At 55.9% G+C, this 14,436-nt stretch overlaps 1 protein-coding gene and 1 long non-coding RNA gene across 3 annotated transcripts in view; both read right to left on the bottom strand.

Annotated features, from left to right (window-relative positions):
- UNC5B (unc-5 netrin receptor B) overlaps positions 1–14,436 on the bottom strand; it is an 81,922-nt gene that overhangs the window by 55,711 nt on the left and 11,775 nt on the right. The gene's annotated exons all lie outside the window — the stretch shown is intronic.
- LOC121036752 (uncharacterized) lies at positions 7,841–9,518 on the bottom strand. Its single transcript, XR_005793468.1, has 2 exons — positions 9,416–9,518; positions 7,841–8,055 (listed from the first exon to the last, which is right to left on the bottom strand). It is a non-coding gene; the product is annotated as an uncharacterized LOC121036752 (long non-coding RNA).

Below are 14,436 nucleotides of genomic sequence, written 5' to 3'. Positions count from 1 at the left end.
GGCGCCCGGGTGGCTCAGTCAGTTAAGTGTCTGACTTTGGCTCGGGTCACGATCTCACGGTTCATCAGTTTGAGCTCCACGTCGGGCTCTGTGATGACAGCTCGGAGCCTGGGACCTACTTCCGATTCTGTGTCTCCCTCTCTCTGCAAAAACTTAGAAATATCAAGCCCCAAAGCAAGAAAATCAGGGAATCGTGGACTCCCAGGCTGTTAAATGAAAAGAAGCTTAGCAGGCCTGCCTGAATCCCCCTCCAGGCAGGAATCCCTACCAAAGTTGTCTTTGGCTCTTGGGGACTGGTACCAAAGAACCTGCCTCCTCTTACTTCTAAGGGCCATCAAAGGAACTTTCTTCTGATTTCTCAGTCACAAGCATTCTCAGGCTAGACAAGGATGGCCAGAAATATCAAATATGCCTTCCGCTTGCCTTTGCCCCCATCACCCGCCCCCCCCTCCACCCCGATCTCCTAGAAATGAGACCACGTAGTAGGAGGAGGAATGGGGGGGGCAGATGGGAGGGCGGGAATGGGGTGGGTATCTATCTGCTCGGGTCAGAGAGAAGGCAGGCATCTGCTGGGCAGGGAGGAAATCATTGCTGCTGGCCTCTGCTTGCCGTGAGCCTAACGGGAAGCAATGCATGGGCCCCTTGGGAGGCTGGAGTCAGAGGGAGCAGAAAGCAGGGCGAGGGATAAAGCTGGCCCTTCCAAGCCTCACCACCCACACCCTCCATGCTGGCCCTGTGCCCACACTGGAGCCTACCAGAGGCAGGCCACACGCAGTGCCTCAATGTCTGGGACCACTGGCCATGCCCTGGGAGCTTCCTTCCTCACTGGGGATATTTGGGTCCCAGGGAAAGGGGAATTTAAGGCTCAGCAGGTTATGCTAGCAGAGGAACCATAGTGGCAAGTGGCTGGCCCAGGGCCAGCGGGTGGAAGCCAGAGGAGGCAGATTTAGGCTCGACCCACAGCTGCCCAAGTTGTCCCAAAACGGAGCAGGCCACATGGCAGGAGAGCAATAGTGCCACTCGGGGGTGTGGAGCAGGTTGGCACGTGAGAAGCGTGGCTTACGATGTCTGGGGCTGTTTCGGAGGCAGAGCTTTTTTTTTGGCGGAGGGGAGAAACCACAGCACAGGGGTGGGGAGAGGAGGGGAGGCTGGCTTGACATCCAATGTGCTGCCCTCCTGCACCAGCCTGAAGCTCCTGCAGCCCAGCTGTTCCCGCCTCCCAGCACCCCACATAGGATACCTGCTTATTTTCCCTCAAGGCCAAGGCCAATCTCCCCCGCGGAGCAGAGAGCTCCCCGAGGGCAGGCCCGGAGGTTTACATGTACAGGGTGCGTGTGGAGAAGCGGGAGAGAGGCCTATGTAGCTGCCCTGAGAAGTCGGGGCTTCAGACTCACCAGGAACCCTCCGGCACTGGCTGTCACTCATGGCCCAGGAGAAGCCTGCTGCCCACTGCCCACCTGGGGAAACTCTCTGCTCTTGTGCTGCTGAACAGAGAATGGGGCAGGGTGGCAGGAGGGGTGACAGAGTTGGTTGTCTTGGCTGGGCCCTGCCTAGCGTAGCCCCAAATACTACTAGCCCGCAGGCACTGGGAGGGACATGGGGTGCACTTCTGAGCCTTTCCAGCCTCCCGGCCCTGGGCTGAACTTCTCGGGGCTCCTCCAACCTCCTTGGAGGTAGGTGCTGCTGGGAAGGGGGAAACGGAGCACAAGGTGAAGCGATCTGCCCAGTGACACACGTGGGGAGCTCCTGACTGCTCAGCACGACGAGGAACCACAGCCCGCTCCCCAGCAGTCCCTTTTCCCCCCCCCCCCCCCCCTGCAAATGAGATGGCTACTGTCAGCCTCACTCACCCCTTGGGCCTGAGCCGTCCTGCTGCTTCAGGAGCCCTTTCCCCATGGGGAGAGGTCTCTGTTGACCTCAGGTTCGGAAGAGGTTGCCTCTTCCCAGGGCCGCTGCCAAAACTCACCCTGCTCCCCGCAAAGTTATCTGCTGCCTTATAAACCCCAGACTATGAGGTGTCTGTGAGGTGAGAGACAGTGAGAAGCCAGCTTCTCCTGGGTCAGAGGCCCCTCCCCGCCCCGGGAGACAGAGGGCAGGTTTATGGTGGCCGGAGGAGGACCGGCCACTCAAACCTGAACCCACCCACCATCCAGGGCGGCTCAGTGGCGGGGAAGTTAGCCAGGAGTTATCGGGCCTCAGTTTCTAAGTCTGGGCCCAGTAGGCCCCGCAGGAGACTGTAGATGGAATGGGAGGGGGACAGAACTCGTGGAGCAAGGTCAAGGCAAGTGCGGAGGAGAGAGGACAAGAGTGAGTGTGAGCAGAAAAGCCTGCAGTCGGTGGAAGCTTCGGGAAGACAAGAACATCTCTCGGGAAGCCGCCCAGGAACAGGGTCCCCCCCCCCCCCCGCCGGGCCATAACCAAGCCTGTGTGCCAGCGTCCTGGCTATCACGTCCCCTATAGGAGCAGCAGGCACTTTCCAGAATGGTCGACCCCTGTGTGCAGTCAGCAATGCCTTCCTGGGGCTCCAGATCGCTGGGAGACCGGTGTTTCCACCTGGAGCACGGCGACTGGGTCTGTCTTATTTTTAATGATCACACTCCTATTTATTTCTTTCATTGCTGAATGGACCCCCGATTTCTGCCTCAGGGAGTTTTAGGCAGTCGGGCTATTTGCGGTGGAGTTTAATGAAGTGACACAGAAGCCGCCTTCTCTCCCACCCACTGTGGGAAGACAGAGGAGGCCCCTCCGTCCCCAATTACCTGCCCAGTGGGGCTGCTCCCACCTCACTCCCTCTCCCCCAGCTCAGGTGACCGTCCCTCCTCCCCCCCTCCTCCCCCGAACCACCCAGCTCACCACAAATGAGGGAAATGGACAGGCATTTGTTTTTACTTGCCTTAAGGTAAGCATTAAACATTTCTCAAGATGGGGGGGGGCACTTAAGGAGGAGCCCTAATAAAGCCCATTCCTGCTCCCAATAAAGCCGTCCCTTCCCGACCCCATAGAGGCCACAAGCTGAGGACGGAGACACCGGCCCTGAGACAGATGCTGTATGTGCGCCGCTTTACAGACGGGAGAACGGGGGCCACCAGAGGTAAAATGATCACCCAAGGCCCTATGGTCAGAGAGGGGTGCAACTGAGTTTTGAATCCAGGCTCCCAAACTCCAGAGCCCCCTAACCACCGAGTGACACCTCCCCTCTCAACATAACGTCATTTCAACTTCACGGCAACAGGTGCTATGGGAGTAGATTGCTACTAATTCCATTCTAAGGTTGAAGGGGGGTGTCAGATGGGCTGACGTGCCTAAGGACACACGGCTAAGGAGTGGGAAAGGTGACAACTGACCCCTTCTGCTGCCAGAGCTTGTCCACATAAGCGCCAGTCTTGGTGACCAAGAGAGAAGGGTCCTTGCACATAGAAGAAACCAAGGCACAGCTAAGGGTGGCAGCAGGAGGAAGCACGCGTGACTGGTGGCTCAAGCGGGGGGCCCAGGCAGAGGGAGCCCCACAGCCGTCAGGGTGGGGTGGGAGAGCCCTGGGCCCCGCTCCGAGAACCACATTATGACTTTCTAAGTGGGCGCTCTGCTGACAGCTTAACGGCCAGATCCTCTCAGCCCCGGGCTTCATATTTACGAGCTGAAGGCTCCGGACGGGGAGGCTCAGGAACTCGGCCCACACCACCCAATCCTCAGCCCTCTGGCTCCGGGGCCAGGAAGCCATAAAAAATGATCTTGCATGGCTTCCCTTCCCCCAAATGGTTTTAGGGGGCTGGGGGAGGGGATGGCGAGTGGAGCTTGGGAGCAGGGAAGATGTAGGGCCTTTTCCAAAGCCTGCACGGGCAAAAAGACTCATGGAGGGAAATGGCTGATCCCCAGCCTCCTGACAGACCGCCACCCAGGCTGGGGTTCTACCATGGAGCCAGGTCCTAGGCCCAGGTGATGGGGAGTCACCCCTCATTTGCTGGTTGAAGCCAGGAGGCCCTGCCAGCCCTGGCCATCTCTGAGACCAGTCCCCAGAGCTGGGGGAGAGGCTCTAGGAGCCCTTGAGCACCCTCCCTCTTCTGTCCCTAAGTGTCCTCAGCCCCTGTCTGGCCTGGGAAGGGCCAGCGTCTCCCACAGGATGTGGCTGTCTGGCTGGCTGTAGCCGCTACCACATCCCCTCTGGGCACCATCCAGGCCCAATGCTGAGGAACGCTGACCACGGAAGCGACCCCACCCTCTGGCCCACTCCGTCCACATACCCCTCTTCCCACTAAAGTGGGTCAGTCCACCCAGAGATATTAGCCTTCAGCTCTCTGCTAAGCTGAGGGCTCAGGCTAGAGTGAGGGCTTAGTAAATGGCCGTCAGGCCCCCAGATGCGTGCAGGGGGTGGGAGGGGGGGTCTGGCCAGCAGGGCCTACTGGTGGCTACAGGCCTCCTGGGCGCCACCCCCTCCTGTCTCTCTCTGTGAGCTGGGCCCTCTCCCTGGTGGCCCCCCAGTGAGGGGCTGTCTGCAGATAATCAGGGAACAGATTCGGAAAGAAGGAGGAAAAAAAGCACTCAGGCGCCAGACAGGATCCTTATCTTCTGGGGCGGGATGTCAGAGGCAGCAGCAACAGGGCAGGAGTCCTGCAAGGAGGCCCCCGGCATTTGCTTTGCGGCAGCCAGAGGGGAGGAGGGGACCTGCCCTGGGTGCTGGGGAGGAGGGGGATAGGGTGGTCTGTTCTGGGCCTGCAGAGCCTGAGGACCAACGGAATCTGGCCCTGCCCCGGAGGGGGTCTAGATACCAAGGCTCCAGGCCAGTTCAGGCTGGCCCTGGGACCTTCAGGAGACAACAGGAGAGGAAGGCTGAGCTGAACTCCTCCCTCAGGTTCCCAGCCAGACCTGAGCTGACTGGGCCGTGGCCTTAGCCCTCAGACCCGGGCCGAGTTACCTGACTAGCTGTGCTTTGGTGCTCTCACCTGTAGGATGGGGGCTAAAACCACCACTGAACTACTGGAACCCTCCATGGAGACATGGTCCGTTAAGACTAAAAAGGGCCACGGAAAGGGGGGCTGTGTTCTGCCTGGTGCTGAGAGCCTTCTATGCCAGGAGGCTACCGCTCGCCTCTCACACAGCTTGGGGGCCTGCAAGGCCACAGAGGGGCTCTGCTTCTTGGGACTGGCCCCTACACTCTCAGTGAAACCCCCATGACGTGACAGTGGTCCCTTTCACGAAGCGGAAAAGTTTTCTGATGGGGCATTGTCTTCCCAGGGTGGTCCATAAACCAAGAATAGCACCAAGGAGCCTCGTTCCCCCAGGCTTGGACTTCTCCTCTGGGGCTAGACTGAATCCCAAGGATGACGGGTCATCTGTGGGGCTCCAACAAAGGCCTTGGGAGGAGAGCACTGTCAGTGGGGGTCAAGGGCACAGGCCCTAGATGTTCATTCAAATCTAGCGGCTCTGCCACTTTCTAGCTGTGTGACCCTGGGAAAGTGTTCCTCACCCCCTACATGCTCACCTGGGGCCTCAATTTCCTTGTCTATGAAAAGAGAGAGAGCTCTGACAGTCTGTGATTTTATGTTTGACCTGACAGTTGGGTCTCTGCTCCTATAAATGCTGAGCTGTAACGCAAAGAGACAGGAAATACACCCTCATATACACATCAAAGCACTATCACTAAGTGTGACCAATGGATCCCGGAGCATCCTGGGGCCACCTATGCATCCCGGGCCCTAATTTCCTGCTAGCCTCAGCCAGGAGCAATCAGAGTAGAAGACTTCTTGCTGGAGTTGGCTAGTTCATCTATCTCCCAGGGAGGGGGCTGGCAATGCTAGGGAGGATCCCACAAAGAAGGAAAGACTTCTGGCTGGCACTGGGGATTAAAAGCACACCCCCCAGCCCCACCCCTAGCTGCATGAGGGTCTGGCTGGTGTGAGCTCCAGCTGTCATCCGCAGAGCCATGAACTAAGGCCAGTCTGGGACAGTGCCTGCCTCTGGTGCTGGAGTGAGTGATGGACAGTGGACGGGAGGGGGAGGGGAGACAGTGCGAGGAGGAGGCACAAAGCCATGGCCAGCGGGAGGGGTGAAGGTGAGCGCTGGCTGGAGCCCCAGCATTTTCCGGGCTGTTATTCTGGGCAACTTTTTATTTATTCAGAGGCTGGGGATGCGGCTTAGCATTTGTCGGCTCAATATTTATTACATGCACTTCGGCCTTGTACCACGGATCCCGTGTCGGGGCCACCGTAAGACCCTCCTCCCCAGCTTCTCAATGCTAGGGTGCACTCGGAAACCTACAAGGGGCAGCTAAGAGGTAGCACCTTCCCGAAAGACCACCTAATCCAACTCTTTTGGTTTATCTTTGGGGAAACTGAGGCCCCAAGAGGGAAGCAGCCTTGCTCAAGGTCATCACAGGCACTCGGATACTCCGTCTCTGATCTCTCGGCTTTCAGGTCACCAGCACAAATACCGATGGAGTAAAAATACTGCAGGGCACACAGAGATGTGACGGTGATCTGCCCTCCAGTCCCCCACCAGGTATAGGCGGAGCCAAGAGAAATTTCGGCGCAAGGTCGCTGCTCTGCCATGGGAGCCTTTACGAGGTACTCAGCGCTCCCGAGCCTCAGTTTCTTCCTCGGCACAAGCGACGTAATCACACCCACCTCACAGAGTGGCTGGGGGGAGTGCAGGACGACACCTTGGAACCTGTAGAGTCCTGGACAACTGGAACTGGTTTATTGATGTTGATGCCATCAAAAAGAAAGAACAGAGGCAGGACACCGCGGGGGAGGAGCCGCATCTGTCCATGGCCACCGAATCCCTCCCTTATCACAGCCTCCAAGGCGGGGCAGGAGGCAACTAACAGGTCAACAGCAACAGCAACTGACAACATGTAAATGACCAGGAGCAGCACAGTGGAGGGCCCCCCCCCACCCCCCTGCTGGCAGAGCTGCTGGTGACCTCACACTCCCACCCAGCTCCGAGCCTTCCAGCAGCCATGAGGTCAGCCGGCAGAGCGGGGGCACCTCCCCCACCCGCCACGCGCTGAGCCCAGAGGAGCATGGCACTACCAGGGCCGGGGCAGGACGCCAGCTAGGATTCCACGGGTCTCTCCTTCCTCCCGCACGCCCCCTGTAGCCACTTCTCCTCCAGCGCCCCCCTCTTCCCCGCCCCCCCCCCACTACGTCTCAGTGCACTTCCCCACGAGCACAAGATTGCTGCTTCTCATATAACACATAAGCTGTGGTGTGAACTTCTGGTAAATGAAGATCTTATTTAAAGCTGTGTGCTACCAAGGGAGGGGAAGAGACAGGTTCCAACACAGCTCAGCCCTCTTGCCAGGAAAAGGAGGTGCTGGGCTGTGCACAGAGCCACCAGTGCTCCTGGGGAGTCGCTGGAGAAGGGCCACGGGGCCCTGGGCACACCCCTGCCTGCCTGCCTGCCTGTGAGGGTCAAACAGGGCATCGCTTTCTTTATCTGTGCAGGAGGGTAGGGCAAGGAGGTTCCCCCCCACTGGAGGTTTGGGTTTACCATGCGGGACACAGAGTGGTTTAAACTTGCAGGGCTTTCCAAGAATGACAGAACTTTGGACCAGAAAGGCCTTGGAGAGGATTGGATCCTGGGCCCTCTACCTTAGCAGCAAAACAGGATCACCTGGGTGCTTTTAAGATTCCCAGTGCCCAGGGCAGACCCTAAGACCAATTAAGTCAGAATCTCAGGGTGGGGGGACCCAGGCAGAGGTGATCCCATCATACCACCGAGCAGGTCTCTTCTCAACAAGGGGTGTGCGTCTGAAACGTCAAAATTCGTTTGCCCAGCCTCCCTGAGTACGAACTGCCAGGGGTGAAGGCCAGACATGTGAATTTTGAAAAAAAACTCTAGGAGATTCACACACACGACCCTGCGTATTCATTCACCGAGCCCCTGTTCACCAAGGGCCCGCTCTGTGCCAGGCACTGTTCCAGGCCTGCGGGTATATTACCGGGTGAGGGTGACATATGTGGCCTGCCTGCGTGGACTTTACATGCTGGAGGGTACAGATAATAAACCAGCTAGCATGGGAGTCCGTGCTCGTTTGATCATCCCAGGTGGCAGTAGGTGCTAGAAGAAAAGTAAAAGGGGCAGGGGATCAGGGAAGGGCTCTCTCTCTGAGGAAGGGACAGCGGGGCTAAGACCAGGATGACAGGGAGGAGCCAGCCGTGCCGAGTTCAGTGGGTTGAGGGGGGCACTCTGTGTGGAGGCATGCCTACAGACATGGGGACCACGCACCCCTGCAGCTACAGGGCCGAATCTCTCATCAGCCCCTCTGTTGACAGGGTCCTGGCTAGACAGGATGTGCTGGGAAAGAGCCAGTCAGTGTCACAACTGCCCTCTTGGGACCTCAGGAAATTCTACAGGCTGCTGGGCTAAGGGGGGGGGGGGGGTTAGAAAATGTGCAGCTGAAAGCTTTCAAGGGCCTCAGAGTTCACAGGTTCAAACCCCTCACTTAACAAACGGGGAAACCGAGGCTTAGCAAGAGGCAGTGGTGTGCTCTGATGTGGCATCTCAGCTCCCAAGAGGGTGACGTGGGACAGTGACTCCACTGTGGAGCGCGCCTGCCTGCTGCGGTCAAGCTTACTGTCCTCCCCTCCCCCCAGGTGCTGTTTGCTGCTCTTCATAGAAGCAACCCGTGTGTCCCAGCCATGGCCGAGACCCGTGACACACCCGGGGAGCTTCTTCCCACACCAGGAAGCCCATCGAAGGCCAGACAGAATGGTGCCAGAGAAGGCCATGGAATTCGGAGTCTAGTGGGATCCGGAATTTCCCTTCGCAAGCTGTTTCCAGCTGTTCACCCGTGGTGAGCATCCATGGGAAGGGTGGGACATATTCCGGGGAGGGGACAGGTGGCCCAGGTACCCAGAGTCAGAGGCCTGATGTGGCAGGGAGGGCAAAATGGGCAGAGAGAAGGCGGCTGGCTGTCTCTGCAACATTTCTTCCCAGAAGCAAGCTAGCTCTCCAGGTCACTCTGCACAGACCGCTGAAAGCGGCCACTGGCTCAATCTTCCTGGAGCTTGATTTCCTTCTTTGGATGTGGTGTAGCCAGGAGGGGTAGAGGCTGGTGGAGGTGGGGGGCGCTGCCTATTCTGGGACCACCAGCTTTCCCAGGCCCAGAACAGGTAAACACCCTTAGCCTCTCAGACCAGTCAGACCTAAAGCCCCAACAGCCCCTCTCAACTCCTGCTGAGCTCCCTGGAGGTAATACCTGCAGGTACAACAGGGTGTCCTAGAAAGGCAATCTAGAATAGTCTCAAATGATTCTTTTCTTAACCTTTCTCAGCTGTGCAAGGGCAGAGAGGGCCTGGTAAGGGTGAAAAATCAGCCAGCCACAAAGCAACACCCAATAACTCGGGCAAGCCATCCCTCTCTCTCTCTCTCTCTGCCTCAGTTCCCCCACCTGTAAGAGGGAAGTGAAAACACTCACCCTGAGGACCTCCTGGGCTGTGAAGAAGCTCAGATTTCCACCGAAGGTGCTCTTTGCTCGAAGTGCTCCACGCCTGTGAGCAATAATGGGCACCACCTTGGCACGTGGTGGGCGGGAGAGCCAGAAACGGGCCCTCACGGGCCCCTTCGCGAGGTCTGCCGGGCTGTGGTTTCTGCGAAGCTCTGAAGGCTGGCCCTCCCCTACAAGCACTAGGGTTCCCTAGGAGAAGCCTTGGAAATCAAGTCCAGGGCAGTGAGGTGGACAGGCTCAAGCTCCTGGGAACTTGTTCAGCCAGCTCTTTTCAGCAGAGATCCGCAACCCCCTCCCCCCCACCGCCAGGGGCTTGGGCGAGCACTCTGGGCCAGTGCGCTGTGCTGGAGAGGTGGGGGAGTTACTTCAGGCTTCCAGCGGCCCCTCTCCCTGGAGAGGCCAGACCCTGAGCTGGCCAGGCCCTTCCCTCTGCAAACTGCACAGGGCTCAGGGCGGAGGCAGAGGAGGACGCTGTCAAGGGTGTAATAAACGACTTATTGACTGGTAAGCAGAGTTCTCAGGGCTCGGAGCATGACCTTCCGGCAATTATGCCCTCCACTGCCTGCCCGAGGCCCCCTCCCTCTCTGTGGAGGCTTAGGCCTGCCTCGGCGCCTTCCCCTCAGACTATGCCCGACCTGCAGGGGCCCGAGGCATGCAGACAAGGTGCCCCCGGGGCTGCCAGTGTTCCTCCTCATGTACCCACGTGAGCATGCACCCTCTTGGACCAACCCTTAAAATGGCACAGGCTGGAGAGACAGGTTGGCGTGCTGGCCGGTAAAGGCCGGTGAGAAGAGCCCAGTTCTGCACATCAGCTCTTTACTGAGACCATTGTCACCCCGGTGGGGCTTCTGCCTTTGGCAAAGCGGCTCCGGTGCTCCCAAGCGTCACCACGCAATCACTCCAGACATCATCACTGCGCGGCCAGCTCTCATGGGGACATCCAGGGATGTTCACAGGGGGAAGACCTGCTCCCAGCCCGGGCAGTGGATGCAGAGTGGGTTCCTGGAAGGAACACGGAATGTGGAGTCCAGACTAGGGGAACACCCAGACTAGGCTCTGACATAATTGCTGGAAGACTGGGGTGGGTCATGTCACTTCCCTGAGCCCCGGTTTGGTCCTCTAAGACCTTCTTCGCAGAGTCATTAAAAGGACGAAATGAGACAGCATGTGCAAACTGGCTGATGGGGGCAAGAGAACAGACCCAGAGCGGGAGGGAGGCCGGGGCCGCAGAGGGCCTACACTACACCTGGCACACAGATGGAGTGCGTGCGGGTGGGACCCTCACTAATCAAGGTGAAAGCCAACTAAGCAGCCACCTCAGCATGTTCTGCGGCTCTGCATAGAATGGAGGGGTGTGTGTGTGTGTGTGTGTGTGTGTGTGTGTGTGCATGCGTGTGTGTGGCAAGGGACTGGAAAGGGAAGATCCAAGGCTTATCTGAGGCCCAAAGATCAACCTGCGGACCCCGGGGGTAAATAATAAATAACGTGCAGAACCCTTTGCACCATGAACTGTGATGACCCCACCTCCTCTCTGCGAGGCAAGCGGTGTGGGATTCATTAGCCCCCATTTTACAGAAGGGGAAATCAAGTCCGAGGGAGGGGGCCGACGGGATGCGCTCAGGACCACAGGAAGCCAGGGCAGGGACAGCACCTGTGGGTCCTGCCCTCTCCATCTTCCCTGGGAGCAGCACGGGAAGCTGTCCCCCCACGTGGCGCTCACTGCTTGGACCTACGAGCACGCATGAGGAAGCGGAAAGTATTCAAATGGCCGTGAAAACACAATGAGAAGGCAGGTGCGGATCTGGCCTGGTCTCGCACCCACTTCTTTCTTACGTGAAAGGTAGCATCCTATAGATACTATCTTGTGCTTCCTTTCCTTCTCCATACGTCCGGGAAGTCACACCCTATCAGTCCCCAAAGAATGCTATCATTTTTCATAGCTGCCTCGGTGCCCAGCATGTGCTTGTCCCGTAGCTGACTCAAGGCCTCCACCAGGGCACTCCGGTGATTTCCAATATTTTGCAATTACAAACAACATGCGTATGTATTTTTCTATTGATAAAGGTGTATCTGAAGGGAAGATTTCTATTTTTTTTTAAGTTTATTTATTTTGAGAGAGAGAGAGAGAGAGAGAGAGAGAGACAGAGAGAGACGGAGAGAGAGAGAAGGGAGGGAGGGGAAGAGAATCCCACGCAGGATCCACAGTCAGTGCAGAGCCCGATGTGGAGTCTGAACTCACAACCGCAAGATCATGACCTGAGCCGAAATCAAGAGTCAGATGCTCAACCGACTGAGCCGTCCAGGTACCCTGAAGGGGAAGATTTCTAGAAGGTGTTTGGGCCAAAAAATATAGGATGCATGTGCGGTTGTTAAATATCATCAGATTACGTACCCGAAGGCTTGCACCAATGAGCAGTTCCAGGCAGGAACATGCGCCAATGTGATTCCAACACAAGGTGTGGTCATAACTTTTAATGTTTTCCAGTCTTACAAAGCGGAAAGTGGGATCTCAGGGTTGCGTTTTAAAACAGTCTGCGTTTTTCTTTTTAATTTTTTTTTTTAACGTTTATTTATTTTTGAGACAGAGAGAGACAGAGCATGAACAGGGGAGGGGCAGAGAGAGAGGGAGACACAGAATCTGAAACAGGCTCCAGGCTCCGAGCTGTCAGCACAGAGCCCGACGCGGGGCTCAAACTCACAGACTGTGAGATCATGACCTGAGCTGAAGTCGGACGCTTAACCGACCGAGCCACCCAGGCGCCCCTAGTCTGCGTTTTTCTAACTATGAGTTTTAATGTTTTCATGTGTTTAAGGGTCATTGTTTTATTATCTTATCTTGTGAATTATCTATTCATGTCTTCCCCCCCCCCCCCCCCCGCCTTTATCTTTTTATCAGGTTTTTGGGCCTTTGTTCCTCAATATTTTAGAGTGCTTTCTGTACTGGGATATTAGGGGTTTTTTTGTCTGAGGTATCCGTTACAAACATTTCCTCCTGGTTGGTCACATATTTTGTCTTTCGACTAGTTTTGGGTGCTTTATTGTCAATTTTTTTTCTTTAATATTTATATGATAAACGTGATCGTTCTTTTATTTTGTTGTCTCTAGATCCTGAATCCTAGTTAGAATGCCTTTCCTACCCCAGTGTTAAAGAGGAATTCACCCTCTCTTTTGTATAGTATCACTCTTTACATCTGGATCTCTACTCCATTTGGAGTTTTGTTTTGTTTTGTTTTTCTCTATGGTACGAAATGCGGATCAAAGTTTACCTTTTTCCAAATGACTACCCAGTTGTCCCATCACTAGTTATTTCAAAGTCTGGCCTTGTCCCAGTAGGCCGTCACACGATCTTTGTCGTATGCTGGATTTCTCTACGCACTGGGTCTCATTCTGGACTTTTCTATTATGTTTGACTGGCCTGACACTTCACACATTTGTGCCACAGCTTTAATTATGCAGGTGCTCCAGTATGGTTTTAACATCTGGTAGGGATAGTTTTACTTCATTTTTACCCATTTTTATGCCTCTAGGTGATTTCTCATTTAATCACATTGGCTAATGCTTCTAGCACAGTGTTGAATAGAAGAGATAATGGGTGCCCGCGCTTCACTAGTGATCTCAGTGGAAATGCCTTTAGTGTTTTCCCATTAGAGAAGATACTGGCTTTAGGACTAGGGTATGTATCTATTTTATCATGCAAAAAAGAATCCCTTAAGTTGCTGGTTTCTTGAGTGTTTATATGATGAATGGGTGGTGAATTCTGACCAACGCTTTTCAGCATTTATAGAGCTAATCATATGATTTTGTTTCCTTAGATTCATAAAGATGGTATACGGTATTAATTTGGCATATGTTATTAATATTAATGGATTTTGAACCAACCTTGCATTCCTAGAATGGACCAGAGTTGGTCATTCTGTATTATTGTCTTAGGAAGAAAAAAAGAGAGAGAATGGAAATGGAAACATCTGATTCAGTCCTCAAGAGAGCTATGTGAAGCAGGCTTTATCATTCTCATTTCACAGATGAGGAAACAAAGACCAACAATGTCGAAGAAACCTGGCCGATATCACACAGCTAGCAAATAAGAAAGACAGGACTGGATCTTGGGTCTTGGAAATAAGTGGATAGCATTATGTGGCTGTTACTTAGATATATTAAAAACGCTCACTACACGACAAAATGTGGGAAGGGGAACGTCTCTGTAGCAACTGCGGGAGGGTCTGCCCTTGCCTCCCGGAAGCGTGAGCTGCCCCCCTGGCCCCGCCCCATCAGAGCTCAGCAGAGGAACGAGCAAGGGGCTGGTGAGCTGCGGGCCAGGTGCCGTCAGCAAACAGCCTGCCGGAGGCCCCCGAGGTCTGCGAGGCCAGGCAGCAAGCAGCCCTCGAGGCCCGCCACGTCCCCACCCAACCTCGGTCTTGCTCTGACCCTGCATTCATGTCTCGGGCACCGGATGGTGTGGGAGCAACTCAGAGAACGAACACCGGGCTGGGGAGGTGAGGGCTGCCAGGGAATACAGTGCAGAGAAGAAAACCCTAGTCCTCTACTCCCCGCTGGTCCTGCCTGCCCCGTTTTCTAAGAACGGGCAGCCAGCCGAGGGATTATGTAAGTTCTGGTGGGCATGGCAGATGGTGTGCTGGCTCAGACACATCAAAGCCGGCCCTGACGCTAACCTTCCCTGACGTGGCACCCCGGCCTCCTCTGCTCTGGGGTGTGGAGCACGCAGAAGGATGGGAAGTGACCCAAACGCTGTCATCTAGCTCAATAGCCATGGCCAGCCGGGTTAGGGGAAAGGCCAGGGCCTACCTATCAGCGGGAGGGTCCAGCCAGGGAAGTGAAATAGTGGGCCCTTCCAGCCCCATAGCAAGCAGCTCTCGGATGAACCGCACGGTGTCTGGGGCAACAGACCCTGCTCTGCCCACCTCCTTCCATCGCAGATCGGCTCCGGAGGTTTGGAGAACGGTTTGTCTAACTCCGGGGGGGGGGGGGGGGGG

The sequence above is a fragment of the Herpailurus yagouaroundi genome, unplaced genomic scaffold, assembly GCF_014898765.1.
Source record: "Herpailurus yagouaroundi ecotype Mexico unplaced genomic scaffold, PumYag 163, whole genome shotgun sequence".
NCBI lineage: Eukaryota > Metazoa > Chordata > Mammalia > Carnivora > Felidae > Herpailurus > Herpailurus yagouaroundi.
Note: the sequence above shows the minus strand (reverse complement) of the source record. Positions and strands in the feature narration are given on the sequence as shown.